Source organism: Hyperolius riggenbachi, chromosome 2 (genome assembly GCF_040937935.1).
Source record: "Hyperolius riggenbachi isolate aHypRig1 chromosome 2, aHypRig1.pri, whole genome shotgun sequence".
In the NCBI taxonomy this organism is placed as follows: Eukaryota; Metazoa; Chordata; class Amphibia; order Anura; family Hyperoliidae; genus Hyperolius; species Hyperolius riggenbachi.
The window spans coordinates 140,422,436-140,442,254 of NC_090647.1; the positions used below are offsets into that span (position 1 = coordinate 140,422,436).

The following is a 19,819-nucleotide window of genomic DNA, read 5'->3' on the forward strand; positions in this document are numbered from 1 at the left end:
GCCTCACCTTCAAGGCGCCGGAACGGCGCCCTGGAGGTTGCCTGCGGCCACACTAAGCCGAAAGCGCCCGCTCTCGTCAGATCGTGGAAGCTTTGCGGCTTCAGGCCTGGTTAGTAGCTGCATGGGAGACCGGCTGTGAACCCCAGGTGCTGCAGGCGTTTTTTTGGGTTTGAGGCCCAATGGCTATGAGCACAAGTGGAAAGCCTCACCTTCAAGGCGCCGGAACGGCGCCCAGTAGGTTGCCTGCGGCCACACTAAGCCGAAAGCGCCCGCTCTCGTCAGATTGCAGAAGCTAAGCGGCTTCAGGCCTGGTTAGTAGCTGCATGGGAGACCGGCTGTGAACCCCAGGTGCTGCAGGCGTTTTTTTGGGTTTGAGGCCCAATGGCTATGAGCACGCGTGGGAAGCCTCACCTTCAAGGCGCCGGAACGGCGCCTTTGAGGTTGCCTGCGGCCGCACTAAGCCGAAAGCGCCCGCTCTCGTCAGATCGCAGAAGCTAAGCGGCTTCAGGCCTGGTTAGTAGCTGCATGGGAGACCGGCTGTGAACCCCAGGTGCTGCAGGTGTTTTTTTGGGTTTGAGACCCAATGGCTATGAGCACGCGTGGGAAGCCTCACCTTCAAGGCGCCGGAACGGCGCCCTGGAGGTTGCCTGCGGCCACACTAAGCCGAAAGCGCCCGCTCTCGTCAGATCGCGGAAGCTAAGCGGCTTCAGGCCTGGTTAGTAGCTGCATGGGAGACCGGCTGTGAACCCCAGGTGCTGCACGTGTTTTTTTGGGTTTGAGGCCCAATGGCTATGAGCACGCGTGGGAAGCCTCACCTTCAAGGCGCCGGAACGGCGCTCTGGAGGTTGCCTGCGGCCACACTAAGCCGAAAGCGCCCGCTCTCGTCAGATCGCGGAAGCTAAGCGGCTTCAGGCCTGGTTAGTAGCTGCATGGGAGACCGGCTGTGAACCCCAGGTGCTGCAGGCGTTTTTTTGGGTTTGAGACCCAATGGCTATGAGCACGCGTGGGAAGCCTCACCTTCAAGGCGCCGGAACGGCGCCCTGGAGGTTGCCTGCGGCCACACTAAGCCGAAAGCGCCCGTTTTCGTCAGATCGCGGAAGCTAAGCGGCTTCAGGCCTGGTTAGTAGCTGCATGGGAGACCGGCTGTGAACCCCAGGTGCTGCAGGCGTTTTTTTGGGTTTGAGGCCCAATGGCTATGAGCACGCGTGGGAAGCCTCACCTTCAAGGCGCCGGAACGGCGCCCTGGAGGTTGCCTGCGGCCACACTAAGCCGACAGCGCCCACTCTCGTCAGATCGCGGAAGCTAAGCGGCTTCAGGCCTGTTTAGTAGCTGCATGGGAGACCAGCTGTGAACCCCAGGTGCTGCAGGTGTTTTTTTGGGTTTGAGACCCAATGGCTATGAGCACGCGTGGGAAGCCTCACCTTCAAGGCGCCGGAACGGCGCCCTGGAGGTTACCTGCGGCCACACTAAGCCGAAAGCGCCCGCTCTCGTCAGATCGCGGAAGCTAAGCGGCTTCAGGCCTGGTTAGTAGCTGCATGGGAGACCGGCTGTGAACCCCAGGTGCTGCAGGCGTTTTTTTGGGTTTGAGGCCCAATGGCTATGAGCACGCGTGGGAAACCTCACCTTCAAGGCGCCGGAACGGCGCCTTGGAGGTTGCCGGCGGCCACACTAAGCCGAAAGCTCCCGCTCTCGTCAGATTGCGGAAGCTAAGCGGCTTCAGGCCTGGTTAGTAGCTGCATGGGAGACCGGCTGTGAACCCCAGGTGCTGCAGATGTTTTTTTGGGTTTGAGGCCCAATGGCTATGAGCACGCGTGGGAAGCCTCACCTTCAAGGCGCCGGAACGGCGCCCTGGAGGTTGCCTGCGGCCACACTAAGCCGAAAGCGCCCGCTCTCGTCAGATCGCGGAAGCTAAGCGGCTTCAGGCCTGGTTAGTAGCTGCATGGGAGACCGGCTGTGAACCCCAGGTGCTGCAGGCGTTTTTTTGGGTTTGAGACCCAATGGCTATGAGCACGCGTGGGAAGCCTCACCTTCAAGGCGCCGGAACGGCGCTCTGGAGGTTGCTTGCGGCCACACTAAGCCGAAAACGCCCGCTCTCGTCAGATTGTGGAAGCTAAGCGGCTTGAGGCCTGGTTAGTAGCTGCATGGGAGACCGGCAGTGAACCCCAGGTGCTGCAGGCGTTTTTTTGGGTTTGAGGCCCAATGGCTATGAGCACGCGTGGGAAGCCTCACCTTCAAGGAGCCGGAACGGCACTTTGGAGGTTGCCTGCGTCCACACTAAGCCGAAAGCGCCCGCTGTCGTCAGATCGCGGAAGCTAAGCGGCTTCAGGCCTGGTTAGTAGCTGCATGGGAGACCGGCTGTGAACCCCAGGTGCTGCAGGCGTTTTTTTGAGTTTGAGGCCCAATGGCTATGAGCACGCGTGGGAAGCCTCACCTTCAAGGCGCCGGAACGGCGCCCTGGAGGTTGCCTGCGGCCACACTAAGCCGAAAGCGCCCGCTCTCGTCAGATCTCGGAAGCTAAGCGGCTTCAGGCTTGGTTAGTAGCTGCATGGGAGACCGGCTGTGAACCCCAGGTGCTGCAGGCGTTTTTTTGGGTTTGAGACCTAATGGCTATGAGCACGCGTGGGAAGCCTCACCTTCAAGGCGCCGGAACGGCGCCCTGGAGGTTGCCTGCGGCCACACTAAGCCGAAAGCGCCTGCTCTCGTCAGATCGCGGAAGCTAAGCGGCTTCAGGCCTGGTTAGTAGCTGCATGGGAGACCGGCTGTGAACCCCAGGTGCTGCAGGCGTTTTTTTGGGTTTGAGGCCCAATGGCTATGAGCACGCGTGGGAAGCCTCACCTTCAAGGCGCCGGAACGGCGCCCTGGAGGTTGCCTGCGTCCACACTAAGCCGAAAGCGCCCGCTCTCGTCAGATCGCGGAAGCTAAGCGGCTTCAGGCCTGGTTAGTAGCTGCATGGGAGACCGGCTGTGAACCCCAGGTGCTACAGGCATTTTTTTGGGTTTGAGACCCAATGGCTATGAGCACGCGTGGGAAGCCTCACCTTCAAGGCGCCGGAACGGCGCCCTGGAGGTTACCTGCGGCCACACTAAGCCGAAAGCGCTTGCTCTCGTCAGATCGCGGAAGCTAAGCGGCTTCAGGCCTGGTTAGTAGCTGCATGGGAGACCGGCTGTGAACCCCAGGTGCTGCAGGCGTTGTTTTGGGTTTGAGGCCCAATGGCTATGAGCACGCGTGGGAAGCCTCACCTTCAAGGCGCCGGAACGGCGCCCTGGAGGTTGCCTGCGGCCACACTAAGCTGAAAGCGCCCGCTCTCGTCAGATCGCGGAAGCTAAGCGGCTTCAGGCCTGGTTAGTAGCTGCATGGGAGACCGGCTGTGAACCCCAGGTGCTGCAGGGGTTTTTTTTGGGTTTGAGGCCCAATGGCTATGAGCACGCGTGGGAAGCCTCACCTTCAAGGCGCCGGAACGGCGCCCTGGAGGTTGCCTGCGTCCACTCTAAGCCGAAAGCGCCCGCTCTCGTCAGATTGCGGAAGCTAAGCGGCTTCAGGCCTGTTTAGTAGCTGCATGGGAGACCGGCTGTGAACCCCAGGTGCTGCAGGCGTTTTTTTGGGTTTGAGACCCAATGGCTATGAGCACGCGTGGGAAGCCTCACCTTCAAGGCGCCGGAACGGCGCCGTGGAGGTTGCCTGCGGCCACACTAAGCCGAAAGCGCCCGCTCTCGTCAGATCGCGGAAGCTAAGCGTATTCAGGCCTGGTTAGTAGCTGCATGGGAGACCGGCTGTGAACCCCAGGTGCTGCAGGCATTTTTTTGGGTTTGAGGCCCAATGGCTATGAGCACGCGTGGGAAGCCTCACCTTCAAGGCGCCGGAACGGCGCCCTGGAGGTTACCTGCGGCCACACTAAGCCGAAAGCGACCGCTCTCGTCAGATCGCGGAAGCTAAGCGGCTTCAGGCCTGGTTAGTAGCTGCATGGGAGACCGGCTGTGAACCCCAGGTGCTGCAGGCGTTTTTTTGGGTTTGAGGCCCAATGTCTATGAGCACGTGTGGGAAGCCTCACCTTCAAGGCGCCGGAACGGCGCCCTGGAGGTTGCCTGCGGCCACACTAAGCCGAAAGCGCCCGCTCTCGTCAGATCGTGGAAGCTAAGTGGCTTCAGGCCTGGTTAGTAGCTGCATGGGAGACCGGCTGTGAACCCTAGGTGCTGCAAGAGTTTTTTTGGGTTTGAGACCCAATGGCTATGAGCACGCGTGGGAAGCCTCACCTTCAAGGCGCCGGAACGGCGCCCTGGAGGTTGCCTGCGGCCACACTAAGCCGAAAGCGCCCGCTCTCGTCAGATCGCGGAAGCTAAGCGGCTTCAGGCCTGGTTAGTAGCTGCATGGGAGACCAGCTGTGAACCCCAGGTGCTGCAGGTGTTTTTTTGGGTTTGAGGCCCAATGGCTATGAGCACGCGTGGGAAGCCTCACCTTCAAGGCGCCGGAGCGGCGCCTTGAAGGTTGCCTGCGGCCACACTAAGCCGAAAGCGCCCGCTCTTGTCAGATCGCGGAAGCTAAGCGGCTTCAGGCCTGGTTAGTAGCTGCATGGGAGACTGGCTGTGAACCCCAGGTGCTGCAGGTGTTTTTTTGGGTTTGAGGCCCAATGGCTATGAGCACGCGTGGGAAGCCTCACCTTCAAGGCGCCGGAACGGCGCCTTGGAGGTTGCCTGCGGCCACACTAAGCCGAAAGCGCCCGCTCTCGTCAGATCGCGGAAGCTAAGCGGCTTCAGGCCTGGTTAGTAGCTGCATGGGAGACCGGCTGTGAACCCCGGGTGCTGCAGGTGTTTTTTTGGGTTTGAGGCCCAATGGCTATGAGCACGCGTGGGAAGCCTCACCTTCAAGGCGCCGGAACGGCGCCCTGGAGGTTGCCTGCGGCTACACTAAGCCGAAAGCGCCCGCTCTCGTCAGATCGCAGAAGCTAAGCGGCTTCAGGCCTGGTTAGTAGCTGCATGGGAGACCAGCTGTGAACCCCAGGTGCTGCAGGCGTTTTTTTGGGTTTGAGGCCCAATGGCTATGAGCACGCGTGGGAAGCCTCACCTTCAAGGCGCTGGAACGGCGCCTTGGAGGTTGCCTGCGGCCACACTAAGCCGAAAGCGCCCGCTCTTGTCAGGTCGCGGAAGCTGAGCGGTTTCAGGCCTGGTTAGTAGCTGCATGGGAGACTGGCTGTGAACCCCAGGTGCTGCAGGCGTTTTTTTTGGGTTTGAGGCCCAATGGCTATGAGCACGCGTGGGAAGCCTCACCTTCAAGGCGCCGGAACGGCGCCCTGGAGGTTGCCTGCGGCCACACTAAGCTGAAAGCGCCCGCTCTCGTCAGATCGCGGAAGCTAAACGGCTTCAGGCCTGGTTAGTAGCTGCATGGGAGACCGGCTGTGAACCCCAGGTGCTGCAGGCGTTTTTTTGGGTTTGAGGCCCAATGGCTATGAGCACGCGTGGGAAGCCTCACCTTCAAGGCGCCGGAACGGCGCCTTGGAGGTTGTCTGCGGCCACACTAAGCCGAAAGCGCCCGCTCTCGTCAGATCGCGGAAGCTAAGCGGCTTCAGGCCTGGTTAGTAGCTGCATGGGAGACCGGCTGTGAACCCCAGGTGCTGCAGGCATTTTTTTGGGTTTGAAGCCCAATGGCTATGAGCACGCGTGGGAAGCCTCACCTTCAAGTCGCCGGAACGGCGCCCTGGAGGTTGCCTGCGGCCACACTAAGCCGAAAGCGCCCGCTCTCGTCAGATCGCGGAAGCTAAGCGGCTTCAGGCCTGGTTAGTAGCTGCATGGGAGACCGGCTGTGAACCCCAGGTGCTGCAGGCGTTTTTTTGGGTTTGAGGCCCAATGGCTATGAGCACGCGTGGGAAACCTCACCTTCAAGGCGCCGGAACGGCGCCTTGGAGGTTGCCGGCGGCCACACTAAGCCGAAAGCTCCCGCTCTCGTCAGATTGCGGAAGCTAAGCGGCTTGAGGCCTGGTTAGTAGCTGCATGGGAGACCGGCAGTGAACCCCAGGTGCTGCAGGCGTTTTTTTGGGTTTGAGGCCCAATGGCTATGAGCACGCGTGGGAAGCCTCACCTTCAAGGCGCCGGAACGGCACTTTGGAGGTTGCCTGCGTCCACACTAAGCCGAAAGCGCCCGCTGTCGTCAGATTGCGGAAGCTAAGCGGCTTCAGGCCTGGTTAGTAGCTGCATGGGAGACCGGCTGTGAACCCCAGGTGCTGCAGGCGTTTTTTTGGGTTTGAGGCCCAATGGCTATGAGCACGCGTGGGAAGCCTCACCTTCAAGGCGCCGGAACGGCGCCCTGGAGGTTGCCTGCGGCCACACTAAGCCGAAAGCGCCCGCTCTCGTCAGATCTCGGAAGCTAAGCGGCTTCAGGCTTGGTTAGTAGCTGCATGGGAGACCGGCTGTGAACCCCAGGTGCTGCAGGCGTTTTTTTGGGTTTGAGACCTAATGGCTATGAGCACGCGTGGGAAGCCTCACCTTCAAGGCGCCGGAACGGCGCCCTGGAGGTTGCCTGCGGCCACATTAAGCCGAAAGCGCCTGCTCTCGTCAGATCGCGGAAGCTAAGCGGCTTCAGGCCTGGTTAGTAGCTGCATGGGAGACCGGCTGTGAACCCCAGGCGCTGCAGGCTTTTTTTGGGTTTGAGGCCCAATGGCTATGAGCACGCGTGGGAAGCCTCACCTTCAAGGCGCCGGAACGGCGCCTTGGAGGTTGCCTGCGGCCACACTAAGCCGAAAGCGCCCGCTCTCGTCAGATCGTGGAAGCTAAGCGGCTTCAGGCCTGGTTAGTAGCTGCATGGGAGACCGGCTGTGAACCCCAGGTGCTGCAGGCGTTTTTTTGGGTTTGAGGCCCAATGGCTATGAGCACGCGTGGGAAGCCTCACCTTCAAGGCGCCGGAACGGCGCCCTGGAGGTTCCCTGCGGCCACACTAAGCCGAAAGCGCCCGCTCTCGTCAGATCGCGGAAGCTAAGCGGCTTCAGGCCTGGTTAGTAGCTGCATGGGAGACCGGCTGTGAACCCCAGGTGCTGCAGGCATTTTTTTGGGTTTGAGACCCAATGGCTATGAGCACGCGTGGGAAGCCTCACCTTCAAGGCGCCGGAACGGCGCCCTGGAGGTTACCTGCGGCCACACTAAGCCGAAAGCGCTCGCTCTCGTCAGATCGCGGAAGCTAAGCGGCTTCAGGCCTGGTTAGTAGCTGCATGGGAGACCGGCTGTGAACCCCAGGTGCTGCAGGCGTTTTTTTGGGTTTGAGGCCCAATGGCTATGAGCACGCGTGGGAAGCCTCACCTTCAAGGCGCCGGAACGGCGCCCTGAAGGTTGCCTGCGGCCACACTAAGCTGAAAGCGCCCGCTCTCGTCTGATCGCGGAAGCTAAGCGGCTTCAGGCCTGGTTAGTAGCTGCATGGGAGACCGGCTGTGAACCCCAGGTGCTGCAGGCGTTTTTTTGGGTTTGAGGCCCAATGGCTATGAGCACGGGTGGGAAGCCTCACCTTCAAGGCGCCGGAACGGCGCCCTGGAGGTTGCCTGCGTCCACACTAAGCCGAAAGCGCCCGCTCTCGTCAGATTGCGGAAGCTAAGCGGCTTCAGGCCTGTTTAGTAGCTGCATGGGAGACCGGCTGTGAACCCCAGGTGCTGCAGGCGTTTTTTTGGGTTTGAGACCCAATGGCTATGAGCACGCGTGGGAAGCCTCACCTTCAAGGCGCCGGAACGGCGCCGTGGAGGTTGCCTGCGGCCACACTAAGCCGAAAGCGCCCGCTCTCGTCAGATCGCGGAAGCTAAGCGTATTCAGGCCTGGTTAGTAGCTGCATGGGAGACCGGCTGTGAACCCCAGGTGCTGCAGGCATTTTTTTGGGTTTGAGGCCCAATGGCTATGAGCACGCGTGGGAAGCCTCACCTTCAAGGCGCCGGAACGGCGCCCTGGAGGTTGCCTGCGGCCACACTAAGCCGAAAGCGACCGCTCTCGTCAGATCGCGGAAGCTAAGCGGCTTCAGGCCTGGTTAGTAGCTGCATGGGAGACCGGCTGTGAACCCCAGGTGCTGCAGGTGTTTTTTTGGGTTTGAGGCCCAATGTCTATGAGCACGCGTGGGAAGCCTCACCTTCAAGGCGCCGGAACGGCGCCCTGGAGGTTGCCTGCGGCCACACTAAGCCGAAAGCGCCCGCTCTCGTCAGATCGCGGAAGCTAAGTGGCTTCAGGCCTGGTTAGTAGCTGCATGGGAGACCGGCTGTGAACCCCAGGTGCTGCAAGAGTTTTTTTGGGTTTGAGACCCAATGGCTATGAGCACGCGTGGGAAGCCTCACCTTCAAGGCGCCGGAACGGCGCCCTGGAGGTTGCCTGCGGCCACACTAAGCCGAAAGCGCCCGCTCTCGTCAGATCGCGGAAGCTAAGCGGCTTCAGGCCTGGTTAGTAGCTGCATGGGAGACCAGCTGTGAACCCCAGGTGCTGCAGGTGTTTTTTTGGGTTTGAGGCCCAATGGCTATGAGCACGCGTGGGAAGCCTCACCTTCAAGGCGCCGGAACGGCGCCCTGGAGGTTGCCTGCGGCCACACTAAGCCGAAAGCGCCCGCTCTCGTCAGATCGCGGAAGCTAAGCGGCTTCAGGCCTGGTTAGTAGCTGCATGGGAGACCGGCTGTGAACCCCAGGTGCTGCAGGCGTTTTTTTTGGGTTTGAGGCCCAATGGCTATGAGCACGCGTGGGAAGCCTCACCTTCAAGGCGCCGGAACGGCGCCCTGGAGGTTGCCTGCGGCCACACTAAGCCGAAAGCGCCCGCTCTCGTCAGATCGCGGAAGCTAAGTGGCTTCAGGCCTGGTTAGTAGCTGCATGGGAGACCGGCTGTGAACCCCAGGTGCTGCAGGCGTTTTTTTGGGTTTGAGACCCAATGGCTATGAGCACGCGTGGGAAGCCTCACCTTCAAGGCGCCGGAACGGCGCCCTGGAGGTTGCCTGCGGCCACACTAAGCCGAAAGCGCCCGCTCTCGTCAGATCGCGGAAGCTAAGCGGCTTCAGGCCTGGTTAGTAGCTGCATGGGAGACCGGCTGTGAACCCCAGGTGCTGCAGGCGTTTTTTGGGGTTTGAGGCCCAATGGCTATGAGCACGCGTGGGAAGCCTCACCTTCAAGGCACCGGAACGGCGCTTTGGAGGTTGCCTGCGGCCACACTAAGCCGAAAGCGCCCGCTCTTGTCAGATCGCGGAAGCTAAGCGGCTTCAGGCCTGGTTAGTAGCTGCATGGGAGACCGGCTGTGAACCCCAGGTGCTGCAGGTGTTTTTTGGGGTTTGAGGCCCAATGGCTATGAGCACGCGTGGGAAGCCTCACCTTCAAGGCACCGGAACGGCGCTTTGGAGGTTGCCTGCGGCCACACTAAGCCGAAAGCGCCCGCTCTTGTCAGATCGCGGAAGCTAAGCGGCTTCAGGCCTGGTTAGTAGCTGCATGGTAGACCGGCTGTGAACCCCAGGTGCTGCAGGCGTTTTTTTGGGTTTGAGACCCAATGGCTATGAGCACGCGTGGGAAGCCTCACCTTCAAGGCGCCGGAACGGCGCCCTGGAGGTTGCCTGCGGCCACACTAAGCCGAAAGCGCCCGCTCTCGTCAGATCGCGGAAGCTAAGCGGCTTCAGGCCTGGTTAGTAGCTGCATGGTAGACCGGCTGTGAACCCCAGGTGCTGCAGGTGTTTTTTTGGGTTTGAGACCCAATGGCTATGAGCACGCGTGGGAAGCCTCACCTTCAAGGCGCCGGAACGGCGCCCTGGAGGTTGCCTGCGGCCACACTAAGCTGAAAGCGCCAGCTCTCGTCAGATCGCGGAAGCTAAGCGGCTTCAGGCCTGGTTAGTAGCTGCATGGGAGACCGGCTGTGAACCCCAGGTGCTGCAGGCGTTTTTTTTGGGTTTGAGGCCCAATGGCTATGAGCACGCGTGGGAAGCCTCACCTTCAAGGCGCCGGAACGGCGCCCTGGAGGTTACCTGCGGCCACACTAAGCCGAAAGCGCCCGCTCTCGTCAGATTGCGGAAGCTAAGCGGCTTCAGGCCTGGTTAGTAGCTGCATGGGAGACCGGCTGTGAACCCCAGGTGCTGCAGGCGTTTTTTTGGGTTTGAGGCCCAATGGCTATGAGCACGCGTGGGAAACCTCACCTTCAAGGCGCCGGAACGGCGCCTTGGAGGTTGCCGGCGGCCACACTAAGCCGAAAGCGCCCGCTCTCGTCAGATTGCGGAAGCTAAGCGGCTTCAGGCCTGGTTAGTAGCTGCATGGGAGACTGGCTGTGAACCCCAGGTGCTGCAGATGTTTTTTTGGGTTTGAGGCCCAATGGCTATGAGCACGCGTGGGAAGCCTCACCTTCAAGGCGCCGGAACGGCGCCCTGGAGGTTGCCTGCGGCCACACTAAGCCGAAAGCGCCCGCTCTCGTCAGATCGCGGAAGCTAAGCGGCTTCAGGCCTGGTTAGTAGCTGCATGGGAGACCGGCTGTGAACCCCAGGTGCTGCAGGCGTTTTTTTGGGTTTGAGACCCAATGGCTATGAGCACGCGTGGGAAGCCTCACCTTCAAGGCGCCGGAACGGCGCCCTGGAGGTTGCTTGCGGCCACACTAAGCCGAAAACGCCCGCTCTCGTCAGATTGCGGAAGCTAAGCGGCTTGAGGCCTGGTTAGTAGCTGCATGGGAGACCGGCAGTGAACCCCAGGTGCTGCAGGCGTTTTTTTGGGTTTGAGGCCCAATGGCTATGAGCACGCGTGGGAAGCCTCACCTTCAAGGCGCCGGAACGGCACTTTGGAGGTTGCCTGCGTCCACACTAAGCCGAAAGCGCCCGCTGTCGTCAGATCGCGGAAGCTAAGCGGCTTCAGGCCTGGTTAGTAGCTGCATGGGAGACCGGCTGTGAACCCCAGGCGCTGCAGGCTTTTTTTGGGTTTGAGGCCCAATGGCTATGAGCACGCGTGGGAAGCCTCACCTTCAAGGCGCCGGAACGGCGCCTTGGAGGTTGCCTGCGGCCACACTAAGCCGAAAGCGCCCGCTCTCGTCAGATCGTGGAAGCTAAGCGGCTTCAGGCCTGGTTAGTAGCTGCATGGGAGACCGGCTGTGAACCCCAGGTGCTGCAGGCGTTTTTTTGGGTTTGAGGCCCAATGGCTATGAGCACGCGTGGGAAGCCTCACCTTCAAGGCGCCGGAACGGCGCCCTGGAGGTTCCCTGCGGCCACACTAAGCCGAAAGCGCCCGCTCTCGTCAGATCGCGGAAGCTAAGCGGCTTCAGGCCTGGTTAGTAGCTGCATGGGAGACCGGCTGTGAACCCCAGGTGCTGCAGGCATTTTTTTGGGTTTGAGACCCAATGGCTATGAGCACGCGTGGGAAGCCTCACCTTCAAGGCGCCGGAACGGCGCCCTGGAGGTTACCTGCGGCCACACTAAGCCGAAAGCGCTCGCTCTCGTCAGATCGCGGAAGCTAAGCGGCTTCAGGCCTGGTTAGTAGCTGCATGGGAGACCGGCTGTGAACCCCAGGTGCTGCAGGCGTTTTTTTGGGTTTGAGGCCCAATGGCTATGAGCACGCGTGGGAAGCCTCACCTTCAAGGCGCCGGAACGGCGCCCTGGAGGTTGCCTGCGGCCACACTAAGCTGAAAGCGCCCGCTCTCGTCAGATCGCGGAAGCTAAGCGGCTTCAGGCCTGGTTAGTAGCTGCATGGGAGACCGGCTGTGAACCCCAGGTGCTGCAGGCGTTTTTTTGGGTTTGAGGCCCAATGGCTATGAGCACGCGTGGGAAGCCTCACCTTCAAGGCGCCGGAACGGCGCCCTGGAGGTTGCCTGCGTCCACACTAAGCCGAAAGCGCCCGCTCTCGTCAGATTGCGGAAGCTAAGCGGCTTCAGGCCTGTTTAGTAGCTGCATGGGAGACCGGCTGTGAACCCCAGGTGCTGCAGGCGTTTTTTTGGGTTTGAGACCCAATGGCTATGAGCACGCGTGGGAAGCCTCACCTTCAAGGCACCGGAACGGCGCCGTGGAGGTTGCCTGCGGCCACACTAAGCCGAAAGCGCCCGCTCTCGTCAGATCGCGGAAGCTAAGCGTATTCAGGCCTGGTTAGTAGCTGCATGGGAGACCGGCTGTGAACCCCAGGTGCTGCAGGCATTTTTTTGGGTTTGAGGCCCAATGGCTATGAGCACGCGTGGGAAGCCTCACCTTCAAGGCGCCGGAACGGCGCCCTGGAGGTTGCCTGCGGCCACACTAAGCCGAAAGCGACCGCTCTCGTCAGATCGCGGAAGCTAAGCGGCTTCAGGCCTGGTTAGTAGCTGCATGGGAGACCGGCTGTGAACCCCAGGTGCTGCAGGTGTTTTTTTGGGTTTGAGGCCCAATGTCTATGAGCACGCGTGGGAAGCCTCACCTTCAAGGCGCCGGAACGGCGCCCTGGAGGTTGCCTGCGGCCACACTAAGCCGAAAGCGCCCGCTCTCGTCAGATCGCGGAAGCTAAGTGGCTTCAGGCCTGGTTAGTAGCTGCATGGGAGACCGGCTGTGAACCCCAGGTGCTGCAGGCATTTTTTTGGGTTTGAGACCCAATGGCTATGAGCACGCGTGGGAAGCCTCACCTTCAAGGCGCCGGAACGGCGCCCTGGAGGTTACCTGCGGCCACACTAAGCCGAAAGCGCTCGCTCTCGTCAGATCGCGGAAGCTAAGCGGCTTCAGGCCTGGTTAGTAGCTGCATGGGAGACCGGCTGTGAACCCCAGGTGCTGCAGGCGTTTTTTTGGGTTTGAGGCCCAATGGCTATGAGCACGCGTGGGAAGCCTCACCTTCAAGGCGCCGGAACGGCGCCCTGGAGGTTGCCTGCGGCCACACTAAGCCGAAAGCGCCCGCTCTCGTCAGATCGCGGAAGCTAAGCGTATTCAGGCCTGGTTAGTAGCTGCATGGGAGACCGGCTGTGAACCCCAGGTGCTGCAGGCATTTTTTTGGGTTTGAGGCCCAATGGCTATGAGCACGCGTGGGAAGCCTCACCTTCAAGGCGCCGGAACGGCGCCCTGGAGGTTGCCTGCGGCCACACTAAGCCGAAAGCGACCGCTCTCGTCAGATCGCGGAAGCTAAGCGGCTTCAGGCCTGGTTAGTAGCTGCATGGGAGACCGGCTGTGAACCCCAGGTGCTGCAGGTGTTTTTTTGGGTTTGAGGCCCAATGTCTATGAGCACGCGTGGGAAGCCTCACCTTCAAGGCGCCGGAACGGCGCCCTGGAGGTTGCCTGCGGCCACACTAAGCCGAAAGCGCCCGCTCTCGTCAGATCGCGGAAGCTAAGTGGCTTCAGGCCTGGTTAGTAGCTGCATGGGAGACCGGCTGTGAACCCCAGGTGCTGCAAGAGTTTTTTTGGGTTTGAGACCCAATGGCTATGAGCACGCGTGGGAAGCCTCACCTTCAAGGCGCCGGAACGGCGCCCTGGAGGTTGCCTGCGGCCACACTAAGCCGAAAGCGCCCGCTCTCGTCAGATCGCGGAAGCTAAGCGGCTTCAGGCCTGGTTAGTAGCTGCATGGGAGACCAGCTGTGAACCCCAGGTGCTGCAGGTGTTTTTTTGGGTTTGAGGCCCAATGGCTATGAGCACGCGTGGGAAGCCTCACCTTCAAGGCGCCGGAACGGCGCCCTGGAGATTGCCTGCGGCCACACTAAGCCGAAAGCGCCCGCTCTCGTCAGATCGCGGAAGCTAAGCGGCTTCAGGCCTGGTTAGTAGCTGCATGGGAGACCGGCTGTGAACCCCAGGTGCTGCAGGCGTTTTTTTGGGTTTGAGGCCCAATGGCTATGAGCACGCGTGGGAAGCCTCACCTTCAAGGCGCCGGAACGGCGCCCTGGAGGTTGCCTGCGGCCACACTAAGCCGAAAGCGCCCGCTCTCGTCAGATCGCGGAAGCTAAGTGGCTTCAGGCCTGGTTAGTAGCTGCATGGGAGACCGGCTGTGAACCCCAGGTGCTGCAGGCGTTTTTTTTGGGTTTGAGACCCAATGGCTATGAGCACGCGTGGGAAGCCTCACCTTCAAGGCGCCGGAACGGCGCCCTGGAGGTTGCCTGCGGCCACACTAAGCCGAAAGCGCCCGCTCTCGTCAGATCGCGGAAGGTAAGCGGCTTCAGGCCTGGTTAGTAGCTGCATGGGAGACCGGCTGTGAACCCCAGGTGCTGCAGGCGTTTTTTGGGGTTTGAGGCCCAATGGCTATGAGCACGCGTGGGAAGCCTCACCTTCAAGGCACCGGAACGGCGCTTTGGAGGTTGCCTGCGGCCACACTAAGCCGAAAGCGCCCGCTCTTGTCAGATCGCGGAAGCTAAGCGGCTTCAGGCCTGGTTAGTAGCTGCATGGGAGACCGGCTGTGAACCCCAGGTGCTGCAGGCGTTTTTTGGGGTTTGAGGCCCAATGGCTATGAGCACGCGTGGGAAGCCTCACCTTCAAGGCACCGGAACGGCGCTTTGGAGGTTGCCTGCGGCCACACTAAGCCGAAAGCGCCCGCTCTTGTCAGATCGCGGAAGCTAAGCGGCTTCAGGCCTGGTTAGTAGCTGCATGGTAGACCGGCTGTGAACCCCAGGTGCTGCAGGCGTTTTTTTTGGGTTTGAGACCCAATGGCTATGAGCACGCGTGGGAAGCCTCACCTTCAAGGCGCCGGAACGGCGCCCTGGAGGTTGCCTGCGGCCACACTAAGCCGAAAGCGCCCGCTCTCGTCAGATCGCGGAAGCTAAGCGGCTTCAGGCCTGGTTAGTAGCTGCATGGTAGACCGGCTGTGAACCCCAGGTGCTGCAGGTGTTTTTTTGGGTTTGAGACCCAATGGCTATGAGCACGCGTGGGAAGCCTCACCTTCAAGGCGCCGGAACGGCGCCCTGGAGGTTGCCTGCGGCCACACTAAGCTGAAAGCGCCAGCTCTCGTCAGATCGCGGAAGCTAAGCGGCTTCAGGCCTGGTTAGTAGCTGCATGGGAGACCGGCTGTGAACCCCAGGTGCTGCAGGCGTTTTTTTGGGTTTGAGGCCCAATGGCTATGAGCACGCGTGGGAAGCCTCACCTTCAAGGCGCCGGAACGGCGCCCTGGAGGTTACCTGCGGCCACACTAAGCCGAAAGCGCCCGCTCTCGTCAGATTGCGGAAGCTAAGCGGCTTCAGGCCTGGTTAGTAGCTGCATGGGAGACCGGCTGTGAACCCCAGGTGCTGCAGGCGTTTTTTTTGGGTTTGAGGCCCAATGGCTATGAGCACGCGTGGGAAACCTCACCTTCAAGGCGCCGGAACGGCGCCTTGGAGGTTGCCGGCGGCCACACTAAGCCGAAAGCGCCCGCTCTCGTCAGATTGCGGAAGCTAAGCGGCTTCAGGCCTGGTTAGTAGCTGCATGGGAGACTGGCTGTGAACCCCAGGTGCTGCAGATGTTTTTTTGGGTTTGAGGCCCAATGGCTATGAGCACGCGTGGGAAGCCTCACCTTCAAGGCGCCGGAACGGCGCCCTGGAGGTTGCCTGCGGCCACACTAAGCCGAAAGCGCCCGCTCTCGTCAGATCGCGGAAGCTAAGCGGCTTCAGGCCTGGTTAGTAGCTGCATGGGAGACCGGCTGTGAACCCCAGGTGCTGCAGGCGTTTTTTTGGGTTTGAGACCCAATGGCTATGAGCACGCGTGGGAAGCCTCACCTTCAAGGCGCCGGAACGGCGCCCTGGAGGTTGCTTGCGGCCACACTAAGCCGAAAACGCCCGCTCTCGTCAGATTGCGGAAGCTAAGCGGCTTGAGGCCTGGTTAGTAGCTGCATGGGAGACCGGCAGTGAACCCCAGGTGCTGCAGGCGTTTTTTTGGGTTTGAGGCCCAATGGCTATGAGCACGCGTGGGAAGCCTCACCTTCAAGGCGCCGGAACGGCACTTTGGAGGTTGCCTGCGTCCACACTAAGCCGAAAGCGCCCGCTGTCGTCAGATCGCGGAAGCTAAGCGGCTTCAGGCCTGGTTAGTAGCTGCATGGGAGACCGGCTGTGAACCCCAGGCGCTGCAGGCTTTTTTTGGGTTTGAGGCCCAATGGCTATGAGCACGCGTGGGAAGCCTCACCTTCAAGGCGCCGGAACGGCGCCTTGGAGGTTGCCTGCGGCCACACTAAGCCGAAAGCGCCCGCTCTCGTCAGATCGTGGAAGCTAAGCGGCTTCAGGCCTGGTTAGTAGCTGCATGGGAGACCGGCTGTGAACCCCAGGTGCTGCAGGCGTTTTTTTTGGGTTTGAGGCCCAATGGCTATGAGCACGCGTGGGAAGCCTCACCTTCAAGGCGCCGGAACGGCGCCCTGGAGGTTCCCTGCGGCCACACTAAGCCGAAAGCGCCCGCTCTCGTCAGATCGCGGAAGCTAAGCGGCTTCAGGCCTGGTTAGTAGCTGCATGGGAGACCGGCTGTGAACCCCAGGTGCTGCAGGCATTTTTTTGGGTTTGAGACCCAATGGCTATGAGCACGCGTGGGAAGCCTCACCTTCAAGGCGCCGGAACGGCGCCCTGGAGGTTACCTGCGGCCACACTAAGCCGAAAGCGCTCGCTCTCGTCAGATCGCGGAAGCTAAGCGGCTTCAGGCCTGGTTAGTAGCTGCATGGGAGACCGGCTGTGAACCCCAGGTGCTGCAGGCGTTTTTTTGGGTTTGAGGCCCAATGGCTATGAGCACGCGTGGGAAGCCTCACCTTCAAGGCGCCGGAACGGCGCCCTGGAGGTTGCCTGCGGCCACACTAAGCTGAAAGCGCCCGCTCTCGTCAGATCGCGGAAGCTAAGCGGCTTCAGGCCTGGTTAGTAGCTGCATGGGAGACCGGCTGTGAACCCCAGGTGCTGCAGGCGTTTTTTTGGGTTTGAGGCCCAATGGCTATGAGCACGCGTGGGAAGCCTCACCTTCAAGGCGCCGGAACGGCGCCCTGGAGGTTGCCTGCGTCCACACTAAGCCGAAAGCGCCCGCTCTCGTCAGATTGCGGAAGCTAAGCGGCTTCAGGCCTGTTTAGTAGCTGCATGGGAGACCGGCTGTGAACCCCAGGTGCTGCAGGCGTTTTTTTTGGGTTTGAGACCCAATGGCTATGAGCACGCGTGGGAAGCCTCACCTTCAAGGCACCGGAACGGCGCCGTGGAGGTTGCCTGCGGCCACACTAAGCCGAAAGCGCCCGCTCTCGTCAGATCGCGGAAGCTAAGCGTATTCAGGCCTGGTTAGTAGCTGCATGGGAGACCGGCTGTGAACCCCAGGTGCTGCAGGCATTTTTTTGGGTTTGAGGCCCAATGGCTATGAGCACGCGTGGGAAGCCTCACCTTCAAGGCGCCGGAACGGCGCCCTGGAGGTTGCCTGCGGCCACACTAAGCCGAAAGCGACCGCTCTCGTCAGATCGCGGAAGCTAAGCGGCTTCAGGCCTGGTTAGTAGCTGCATGGGAGACCGGCTGTGAACCCCAGGTGCTGCAGGTGTTTTTTTGGGTTTGAGGCCCAATGTCTATGAGCACGCGTGGGAAGCCTCACCTTCAAGGCGCCGGAACGGCGCCCTGGAGGTTGCCTGCGGCCACACTAAGCCGAAAGCGCCCGCTCTCGTCAGATCGCGGAAGCTAAGTGGCTTCAGGCCTGGTTAGTAGCTGCATGGGAGACCGGCTGTGAACCCCAGGTGCTGCAGGCATTTTTTTGGGTTTGAGACCCAATGGCTATGAGCACGCGTGGGAAGCCTCACCTTCAAGGCGCCGGAACGGCGCCCTGGAGGTTACCTGCGGCCACACTAAGCCGAAAGCGCTCGCTCTCGTCAGATCGCGGAAGCTAAGCGGCTTCAGGCCTGGTTAGTAGCTGCATGGGAGACCGGCTGTGAACCCCAGGTGCTGCAGGCGTTTTTTTGGGTTTGAGGCCCAATGGCTATGAGCACGCGTGGGAAGCCTCACCTTCAAGGCGCCGGAACGGCGCCCTGGAGGTTGCCTGCGGCCACACTAAGCTGAAAGCGCCCGCTCTCGTCAGATCGCGGAAGCTAAGCGGCTTCAGGCCTGGTTAGTAGCTGCATGGGAGACCGGCTGTGAACCCCAGGTGCTGCAGGCGTTTTTTTGGGTTTGAGGCCCAATGGCTATGAGCACGCGTGGGAAGCCTCACCTTCAAGGCGCCGGAACGGCGCCCTGGAGGTTGCCTGCGTCCACACTAAGCCGAAAGCGCCCGCTCTCGTCAGATTGCGGAAGCTAAGTGGCTTCAGGCCTGTTTAGTAGCTGCATGGGAGACCGGCTGTGAACCCCAGGTGCTGCAGGCGTTTTTTTGGGTTTGAGACCCAATGGCTATGAGCACGCGTGGGAAGCCTCACCTTCAAGGCACCGGAACGGCGCTGTGGAGGTTGCCTGCGGCTACACTAAGCCGAAAGCGCCCGCTCTCGTCAGATCGCGGAAGCTAAGCGTATTCAGGCCTGGTTAGTAGCTGCATGGGAGACCGGCTGTGAACCCCAGGTGCTGCAGGCATTTTTTTGGGTTTGAGGCCCAATGGCTATGAGCACGCGTGGGAAGCCTCACCTTCAAGGCGCCGGAACGGCGCCCTGGAGGTTGCCTGCGGCCACACTAAGCCGAAAGCGACCACTCTCGTCAGATCGCGGAAGCTAAGCGGCTTCAGGCCTGGTTAGTAGCTGCATGGGAGACCGGCTGTGAACCCCAGGTGCTGCAGGTGTTTTTTTGGGTTTGAGGCCCAATGTCTATGAGCACGCGTGGGAAGCCTCACCTTCAAGGCGCCGGAACGGCGCCCTGGAGGTTGCCTGCGGCCACACTAAGCCGAAAGCGCCCGCTCTCGTCAGATCGCGGAAGCTAAGTGGCTTCAGGCCTGGTTAGTAGCTGCATGGGAGACCGGCTGTGAACCCCAGGTGCTGCAAGAGTTTTTTTGGGTTTGAGACCCAATGGCTATGAGCACGCGTGGGAAGCCTCACCTTCAAGGCGCCGGAACGGCGCCCTGGAGGTTGCCTGCGGCCACACTAAGCCGAAAGCGCCCGCTCTCGTCAGATCGCGGAAGCTAAGCGGCTTCAGGCCTGGTTAGTAGCTGCATGGGAGACCAGCTGTGAACCCCAGGTGCTGCAGGTGTTTTTTTGGGTTTGAGGCCCAATGGCTATGAGCACGCGTGGGAAGCCTCACCTTCAAGGCGCCGGAGCGGCGCCTTGAAGGATGCCTGCGGCCACACTAAGCCGAAAGCGCCCGCTCTTGTCAGATCGCGGAAGCTAAGCGGCTTCAGGCCTGGTTAGTAGCTGCATGGGAGACTGGCTGTGAACCCCAGGTGCTGCAGGCATTTTTTTGGGTTTGAAGCCCAATGGCTATGAGCACGCGTGGGAAGCCTCACCTTCAAGTCGCCGGAACGGCGCCCTGGAGGTTGCCTGCGGCCACACTAAGCCGAAAGCGCCCGCTCTCTTCAGATCGTGGAAGCTAAGCGGCTTCAGGCCTGGTTAGTAGCTGCATGGGAGACCGGCTGTGAACCCCAGGTGCTGCAGGCGTTTTTTTGGGTTTGAGGCCCAATGGCTATGAGCACGCGTGGGAAGCCTCACCTTCAAGGCGCCGGAACGGCGCCCTGGAGGTTGCCTGCGGCCACACTAAGCCGAAAGCGCCCGCTCTCGTCAGATCGCGGAAGCTAAGTGGCTTCAGGCCTGGTTAGTAGCTGCATGGGAGACCGGCTGTGAACCCCAGGTGCTGCAGGCGTTTTTTTGGGTTTGAGACCCAATGGCTATGAGCACGCGTGGGAAGCCTCACCTTCAAGGCGCCGGAACGGCGCCCTGGAGGTTGCCTGCGGCCACACTAAGCCGAAAGCGCCCGCTCTCGTCAGATCGCGGAAGCTAAGCGGCTTCAGGCCTGGTTAGTAGCTGCATGGGAGACCGGCTGTGAACCCCAGGTGCTGCAGGCGTTTTTTGGGGTTTGAGGCCCAATGGCTATGAGCACGCGTGGGAAGCCTCACCTTCAAGGCA

The 19,819-nt window shown here is 61.0% G+C and overlaps 10 non-coding genes and 88 pseudogenes across 10 annotated transcripts; all 98 read left to right on the forward strand.

The window, feature by feature from the left end:
* Positions 1–39: 39 nt before the first annotated feature.
* LOC137552946 (5S ribosomal RNA) lies at positions 40–158 on the forward strand (annotated as a pseudogene).
* Positions 159–241: 83 nt separating this feature from the next.
* On the forward strand, positions 242–360 carry LOC137549782 (5S ribosomal RNA; annotated as a pseudogene).
* An 83-nt stretch (positions 361–443) lies between these two features.
* Positions 444–562, forward strand: LOC137551084 (5S ribosomal RNA; annotated as a pseudogene).
* Positions 563–645: 83 nt separating this feature from the next.
* Positions 646–764, forward strand: LOC137548853 (5S ribosomal RNA; annotated as a pseudogene).
* Positions 765–847: 83 nt separating this feature from the next.
* On the forward strand, positions 848–966 carry LOC137551215 (5S ribosomal RNA). Its single transcript, XR_011027002.1, has one exon. It is a non-coding gene; the product is annotated as a 5S ribosomal RNA (ribosomal RNA).
* Positions 967–1,049: 83 nt separating this feature from the next.
* LOC137547614 (5S ribosomal RNA) lies at positions 1,050–1,168 on the forward strand (annotated as a pseudogene).
* An 83-nt stretch (positions 1,169–1,251) lies between these two features.
* On the forward strand, positions 1,252–1,370 carry LOC137551990 (5S ribosomal RNA; annotated as a pseudogene).
* An 83-nt stretch (positions 1,371–1,453) lies between these two features.
* Positions 1,454–1,572, forward strand: LOC137558143 (5S ribosomal RNA; annotated as a pseudogene).
* Positions 1,573–1,655: 83 nt separating this feature from the next.
* On the forward strand, positions 1,656–1,774 carry LOC137552442 (5S ribosomal RNA; annotated as a pseudogene).
* Positions 1,775–1,857: 83 nt separating this feature from the next.
* Positions 1,858–1,976, forward strand: LOC137551227 (5S ribosomal RNA). Its single transcript, XR_011027003.1, has one exon. It is a non-coding gene; the product is annotated as a 5S ribosomal RNA (ribosomal RNA).
* An 83-nt stretch (positions 1,977–2,059) lies between these two features.
* LOC137552523 (5S ribosomal RNA) lies at positions 2,060–2,178 on the forward strand (annotated as a pseudogene).
* An 83-nt stretch (positions 2,179–2,261) lies between these two features.
* On the forward strand, positions 2,262–2,380 carry LOC137552172 (5S ribosomal RNA; annotated as a pseudogene).
* Positions 2,381–2,463: 83 nt separating this feature from the next.
* Positions 2,464–2,582, forward strand: LOC137548500 (5S ribosomal RNA; annotated as a pseudogene).
* An 83-nt stretch (positions 2,583–2,665) lies between these two features.
* On the forward strand, positions 2,666–2,784 carry LOC137557775 (5S ribosomal RNA; annotated as a pseudogene).
* Positions 2,785–2,867: 83 nt separating this feature from the next.
* On the forward strand, positions 2,868–2,986 carry LOC137549490 (5S ribosomal RNA; annotated as a pseudogene).
* An 83-nt stretch (positions 2,987–3,069) lies between these two features.
* LOC137549496 (5S ribosomal RNA) lies at positions 3,070–3,188 on the forward strand (annotated as a pseudogene).
* Positions 3,189–3,271: 83 nt separating this feature from the next.
* Positions 3,272–3,390, forward strand: LOC137548364 (5S ribosomal RNA; annotated as a pseudogene).
* Positions 3,391–3,474: 84 nt separating this feature from the next.
* On the forward strand, positions 3,475–3,593 carry LOC137552775 (5S ribosomal RNA; annotated as a pseudogene).
* An 83-nt stretch (positions 3,594–3,676) lies between these two features.
* LOC137548950 (5S ribosomal RNA) lies at positions 3,677–3,795 on the forward strand (annotated as a pseudogene).
* An 83-nt stretch (positions 3,796–3,878) lies between these two features.
* LOC137549205 (5S ribosomal RNA) lies at positions 3,879–3,997 on the forward strand (annotated as a pseudogene).
* Positions 3,998–4,080: 83 nt separating this feature from the next.
* On the forward strand, positions 4,081–4,199 carry LOC137553609 (5S ribosomal RNA; annotated as a pseudogene).
* An 83-nt stretch (positions 4,200–4,282) lies between these two features.
* On the forward strand, positions 4,283–4,401 carry LOC137557081 (5S ribosomal RNA; annotated as a pseudogene).
* An 83-nt stretch (positions 4,402–4,484) lies between these two features.
* On the forward strand, positions 4,485–4,603 carry LOC137550934 (5S ribosomal RNA; annotated as a pseudogene).
* An 83-nt stretch (positions 4,604–4,686) lies between these two features.
* LOC137558352 (5S ribosomal RNA) lies at positions 4,687–4,805 on the forward strand (annotated as a pseudogene).
* An 83-nt stretch (positions 4,806–4,888) lies between these two features.
* LOC137548451 (5S ribosomal RNA) lies at positions 4,889–5,007 on the forward strand (annotated as a pseudogene).
* Positions 5,008–5,090: 83 nt separating this feature from the next.
* On the forward strand, positions 5,091–5,209 carry LOC137553823 (5S ribosomal RNA; annotated as a pseudogene).
* Positions 5,210–5,293: 84 nt separating this feature from the next.
* Positions 5,294–5,412, forward strand: LOC137558566 (5S ribosomal RNA; annotated as a pseudogene).
* An 83-nt stretch (positions 5,413–5,495) lies between these two features.
* Positions 5,496–5,614, forward strand: LOC137556669 (5S ribosomal RNA). The gene has a single exon (XR_011029310.1). It is a non-coding gene; the product is annotated as a 5S ribosomal RNA (ribosomal RNA).
* Positions 5,615–5,697: 83 nt separating this feature from the next.
* LOC137551239 (5S ribosomal RNA) lies at positions 5,698–5,816 on the forward strand. Its single transcript, XR_011027004.1, has one exon. It is a non-coding gene; the product is annotated as a 5S ribosomal RNA (ribosomal RNA).
* Positions 5,817–5,899: 83 nt separating this feature from the next.
* On the forward strand, positions 5,900–6,018 carry LOC137551329 (5S ribosomal RNA; annotated as a pseudogene).
* An 83-nt stretch (positions 6,019–6,101) lies between these two features.
* On the forward strand, positions 6,102–6,220 carry LOC137553433 (5S ribosomal RNA; annotated as a pseudogene).
* An 83-nt stretch (positions 6,221–6,303) lies between these two features.
* Positions 6,304–6,422, forward strand: LOC137548501 (5S ribosomal RNA; annotated as a pseudogene).
* An 83-nt stretch (positions 6,423–6,505) lies between these two features.
* On the forward strand, positions 6,506–6,624 carry LOC137548622 (5S ribosomal RNA; annotated as a pseudogene).
* An 82-nt stretch (positions 6,625–6,706) lies between these two features.
* On the forward strand, positions 6,707–6,825 carry LOC137558597 (5S ribosomal RNA; annotated as a pseudogene).
* Positions 6,826–6,908: 83 nt separating this feature from the next.
* LOC137558468 (5S ribosomal RNA) lies at positions 6,909–7,027 on the forward strand (annotated as a pseudogene).
* An 83-nt stretch (positions 7,028–7,110) lies between these two features.
* On the forward strand, positions 7,111–7,229 carry LOC137547841 (5S ribosomal RNA; annotated as a pseudogene).
* Positions 7,230–7,312: 83 nt separating this feature from the next.
* LOC137557243 (5S ribosomal RNA) lies at positions 7,313–7,431 on the forward strand (annotated as a pseudogene).
* An 83-nt stretch (positions 7,432–7,514) lies between these two features.
* On the forward strand, positions 7,515–7,633 carry LOC137551514 (5S ribosomal RNA; annotated as a pseudogene).
* Positions 7,634–7,716: 83 nt separating this feature from the next.
* On the forward strand, positions 7,717–7,835 carry LOC137548951 (5S ribosomal RNA; annotated as a pseudogene).
* An 83-nt stretch (positions 7,836–7,918) lies between these two features.
* LOC137548740 (5S ribosomal RNA) lies at positions 7,919–8,037 on the forward strand (annotated as a pseudogene).
* An 83-nt stretch (positions 8,038–8,120) lies between these two features.
* Positions 8,121–8,239, forward strand: LOC137551249 (5S ribosomal RNA; annotated as a pseudogene).
* Positions 8,240–8,322: 83 nt separating this feature from the next.
* LOC137557082 (5S ribosomal RNA) lies at positions 8,323–8,441 on the forward strand (annotated as a pseudogene).
* Positions 8,442–8,524: 83 nt separating this feature from the next.
* LOC137551250 (5S ribosomal RNA) lies at positions 8,525–8,643 on the forward strand. The gene has a single exon (XR_011027005.1). It is a non-coding gene; the product is annotated as a 5S ribosomal RNA (ribosomal RNA).
* Positions 8,644–8,727: 84 nt separating this feature from the next.
* Positions 8,728–8,846, forward strand: LOC137558037 (5S ribosomal RNA; annotated as a pseudogene).
* Positions 8,847–8,929: 83 nt separating this feature from the next.
* On the forward strand, positions 8,930–9,048 carry LOC137551262 (5S ribosomal RNA). Its single transcript, XR_011027006.1, has one exon. It is a non-coding gene; the product is annotated as a 5S ribosomal RNA (ribosomal RNA).
* An 83-nt stretch (positions 9,049–9,131) lies between these two features.
* On the forward strand, positions 9,132–9,250 carry LOC137548591 (5S ribosomal RNA; annotated as a pseudogene).
* Positions 9,251–9,333: 83 nt separating this feature from the next.
* LOC137549213 (5S ribosomal RNA) lies at positions 9,334–9,452 on the forward strand (annotated as a pseudogene).
* An 83-nt stretch (positions 9,453–9,535) lies between these two features.
* LOC137547899 (5S ribosomal RNA) lies at positions 9,536–9,654 on the forward strand (annotated as a pseudogene).
* Positions 9,655–9,737: 83 nt separating this feature from the next.
* Positions 9,738–9,856, forward strand: LOC137548612 (5S ribosomal RNA; annotated as a pseudogene).
* An 84-nt stretch (positions 9,857–9,940) lies between these two features.
* LOC137548792 (5S ribosomal RNA) lies at positions 9,941–10,059 on the forward strand (annotated as a pseudogene).
* Positions 10,060–10,142: 83 nt separating this feature from the next.
* LOC137553376 (5S ribosomal RNA) lies at positions 10,143–10,261 on the forward strand (annotated as a pseudogene).
* Positions 10,262–10,344: 83 nt separating this feature from the next.
* LOC137551273 (5S ribosomal RNA) lies at positions 10,345–10,463 on the forward strand. Its single transcript, XR_011027007.1, has one exon. It is a non-coding gene; the product is annotated as a 5S ribosomal RNA (ribosomal RNA).
* Positions 10,464–10,546: 83 nt separating this feature from the next.
* Positions 10,547–10,665, forward strand: LOC137550751 (5S ribosomal RNA; annotated as a pseudogene).
* Positions 10,666–10,748: 83 nt separating this feature from the next.
* On the forward strand, positions 10,749–10,867 carry LOC137552552 (5S ribosomal RNA; annotated as a pseudogene).
* Positions 10,868–10,949: 82 nt separating this feature from the next.
* On the forward strand, positions 10,950–11,068 carry LOC137558598 (5S ribosomal RNA; annotated as a pseudogene).
* An 83-nt stretch (positions 11,069–11,151) lies between these two features.
* Positions 11,152–11,270, forward strand: LOC137558469 (5S ribosomal RNA; annotated as a pseudogene).
* An 83-nt stretch (positions 11,271–11,353) lies between these two features.
* On the forward strand, positions 11,354–11,472 carry LOC137547842 (5S ribosomal RNA; annotated as a pseudogene).
* Positions 11,473–11,555: 83 nt separating this feature from the next.
* On the forward strand, positions 11,556–11,674 carry LOC137557100 (5S ribosomal RNA; annotated as a pseudogene).
* Positions 11,675–11,757: 83 nt separating this feature from the next.
* Positions 11,758–11,876, forward strand: LOC137551515 (5S ribosomal RNA; annotated as a pseudogene).
* Positions 11,877–11,959: 83 nt separating this feature from the next.
* Positions 11,960–12,078, forward strand: LOC137548952 (5S ribosomal RNA; annotated as a pseudogene).
* Positions 12,079–12,161: 83 nt separating this feature from the next.
* LOC137548741 (5S ribosomal RNA) lies at positions 12,162–12,280 on the forward strand (annotated as a pseudogene).
* Positions 12,281–12,363: 83 nt separating this feature from the next.
* Positions 12,364–12,482, forward strand: LOC137557216 (5S ribosomal RNA; annotated as a pseudogene).
* Positions 12,483–12,565: 83 nt separating this feature from the next.
* LOC137547844 (5S ribosomal RNA) lies at positions 12,566–12,684 on the forward strand (annotated as a pseudogene).
* An 83-nt stretch (positions 12,685–12,767) lies between these two features.
* LOC137548953 (5S ribosomal RNA) lies at positions 12,768–12,886 on the forward strand (annotated as a pseudogene).
* Positions 12,887–12,969: 83 nt separating this feature from the next.
* On the forward strand, positions 12,970–13,088 carry LOC137548742 (5S ribosomal RNA; annotated as a pseudogene).
* An 83-nt stretch (positions 13,089–13,171) lies between these two features.
* On the forward strand, positions 13,172–13,290 carry LOC137551251 (5S ribosomal RNA; annotated as a pseudogene).
* An 83-nt stretch (positions 13,291–13,373) lies between these two features.
* On the forward strand, positions 13,374–13,492 carry LOC137557083 (5S ribosomal RNA; annotated as a pseudogene).
* Positions 13,493–13,575: 83 nt separating this feature from the next.
* On the forward strand, positions 13,576–13,694 carry LOC137551285 (5S ribosomal RNA). Its single transcript, XR_011027008.1, has one exon. It is a non-coding gene; the product is annotated as a 5S ribosomal RNA (ribosomal RNA).
* Positions 13,695–13,777: 83 nt separating this feature from the next.
* On the forward strand, positions 13,778–13,896 carry LOC137558038 (5S ribosomal RNA; annotated as a pseudogene).
* Positions 13,897–13,980: 84 nt separating this feature from the next.
* LOC137557708 (5S ribosomal RNA) lies at positions 13,981–14,099 on the forward strand (annotated as a pseudogene).
* Positions 14,100–14,182: 83 nt separating this feature from the next.
* On the forward strand, positions 14,183–14,301 carry LOC137559247 (5S ribosomal RNA; annotated as a pseudogene).
* An 83-nt stretch (positions 14,302–14,384) lies between these two features.
* Positions 14,385–14,503, forward strand: LOC137549214 (5S ribosomal RNA; annotated as a pseudogene).
* An 84-nt stretch (positions 14,504–14,587) lies between these two features.
* LOC137547900 (5S ribosomal RNA) lies at positions 14,588–14,706 on the forward strand (annotated as a pseudogene).
* An 83-nt stretch (positions 14,707–14,789) lies between these two features.
* Positions 14,790–14,908, forward strand: LOC137548614 (5S ribosomal RNA; annotated as a pseudogene).
* An 83-nt stretch (positions 14,909–14,991) lies between these two features.
* Positions 14,992–15,110, forward strand: LOC137548793 (5S ribosomal RNA; annotated as a pseudogene).
* Positions 15,111–15,194: 84 nt separating this feature from the next.
* On the forward strand, positions 15,195–15,313 carry LOC137553377 (5S ribosomal RNA; annotated as a pseudogene).
* Positions 15,314–15,396: 83 nt separating this feature from the next.
* On the forward strand, positions 15,397–15,515 carry LOC137551298 (5S ribosomal RNA). Its single transcript, XR_011027009.1, has one exon. It is a non-coding gene; the product is annotated as a 5S ribosomal RNA (ribosomal RNA).
* An 83-nt stretch (positions 15,516–15,598) lies between these two features.
* Positions 15,599–15,717, forward strand: LOC137550754 (5S ribosomal RNA; annotated as a pseudogene).
* An 83-nt stretch (positions 15,718–15,800) lies between these two features.
* Positions 15,801–15,919, forward strand: LOC137552553 (5S ribosomal RNA; annotated as a pseudogene).
* Positions 15,920–16,001: 82 nt separating this feature from the next.
* LOC137558599 (5S ribosomal RNA) lies at positions 16,002–16,120 on the forward strand (annotated as a pseudogene).
* Positions 16,121–16,204: 84 nt separating this feature from the next.
* LOC137558470 (5S ribosomal RNA) lies at positions 16,205–16,323 on the forward strand (annotated as a pseudogene).
* Positions 16,324–16,406: 83 nt separating this feature from the next.
* On the forward strand, positions 16,407–16,525 carry LOC137547845 (5S ribosomal RNA; annotated as a pseudogene).
* Positions 16,526–16,608: 83 nt separating this feature from the next.
* LOC137557101 (5S ribosomal RNA) lies at positions 16,609–16,727 on the forward strand (annotated as a pseudogene).
* An 83-nt stretch (positions 16,728–16,810) lies between these two features.
* LOC137551516 (5S ribosomal RNA) lies at positions 16,811–16,929 on the forward strand (annotated as a pseudogene).
* An 84-nt stretch (positions 16,930–17,013) lies between these two features.
* Positions 17,014–17,132, forward strand: LOC137548954 (5S ribosomal RNA; annotated as a pseudogene).
* An 83-nt stretch (positions 17,133–17,215) lies between these two features.
* LOC137548743 (5S ribosomal RNA) lies at positions 17,216–17,334 on the forward strand (annotated as a pseudogene).
* Positions 17,335–17,417: 83 nt separating this feature from the next.
* On the forward strand, positions 17,418–17,536 carry LOC137557217 (5S ribosomal RNA; annotated as a pseudogene).
* An 83-nt stretch (positions 17,537–17,619) lies between these two features.
* LOC137547846 (5S ribosomal RNA) lies at positions 17,620–17,738 on the forward strand (annotated as a pseudogene).
* Positions 17,739–17,821: 83 nt separating this feature from the next.
* LOC137557102 (5S ribosomal RNA) lies at positions 17,822–17,940 on the forward strand (annotated as a pseudogene).
* An 83-nt stretch (positions 17,941–18,023) lies between these two features.
* On the forward strand, positions 18,024–18,142 carry LOC137552802 (5S ribosomal RNA; annotated as a pseudogene).
* An 83-nt stretch (positions 18,143–18,225) lies between these two features.
* Positions 18,226–18,344, forward strand: LOC137549954 (5S ribosomal RNA; annotated as a pseudogene).
* Positions 18,345–18,427: 83 nt separating this feature from the next.
* LOC137552035 (5S ribosomal RNA) lies at positions 18,428–18,546 on the forward strand (annotated as a pseudogene).
* An 83-nt stretch (positions 18,547–18,629) lies between these two features.
* On the forward strand, positions 18,630–18,748 carry LOC137551252 (5S ribosomal RNA; annotated as a pseudogene).
* Positions 18,749–18,831: 83 nt separating this feature from the next.
* LOC137557084 (5S ribosomal RNA) lies at positions 18,832–18,950 on the forward strand (annotated as a pseudogene).
* Positions 18,951–19,033: 83 nt separating this feature from the next.
* On the forward strand, positions 19,034–19,152 carry LOC137548787 (5S ribosomal RNA; annotated as a pseudogene).
* An 83-nt stretch (positions 19,153–19,235) lies between these two features.
* LOC137547885 (5S ribosomal RNA) lies at positions 19,236–19,354 on the forward strand (annotated as a pseudogene).
* An 83-nt stretch (positions 19,355–19,437) lies between these two features.
* LOC137558039 (5S ribosomal RNA) lies at positions 19,438–19,556 on the forward strand (annotated as a pseudogene).
* An 83-nt stretch (positions 19,557–19,639) lies between these two features.
* LOC137551311 (5S ribosomal RNA) lies at positions 19,640–19,758 on the forward strand. Its single transcript, XR_011027011.1, has one exon. It is a non-coding gene; the product is annotated as a 5S ribosomal RNA (ribosomal RNA).
* Positions 19,759–19,819: the final 61 nt, after the last annotated feature.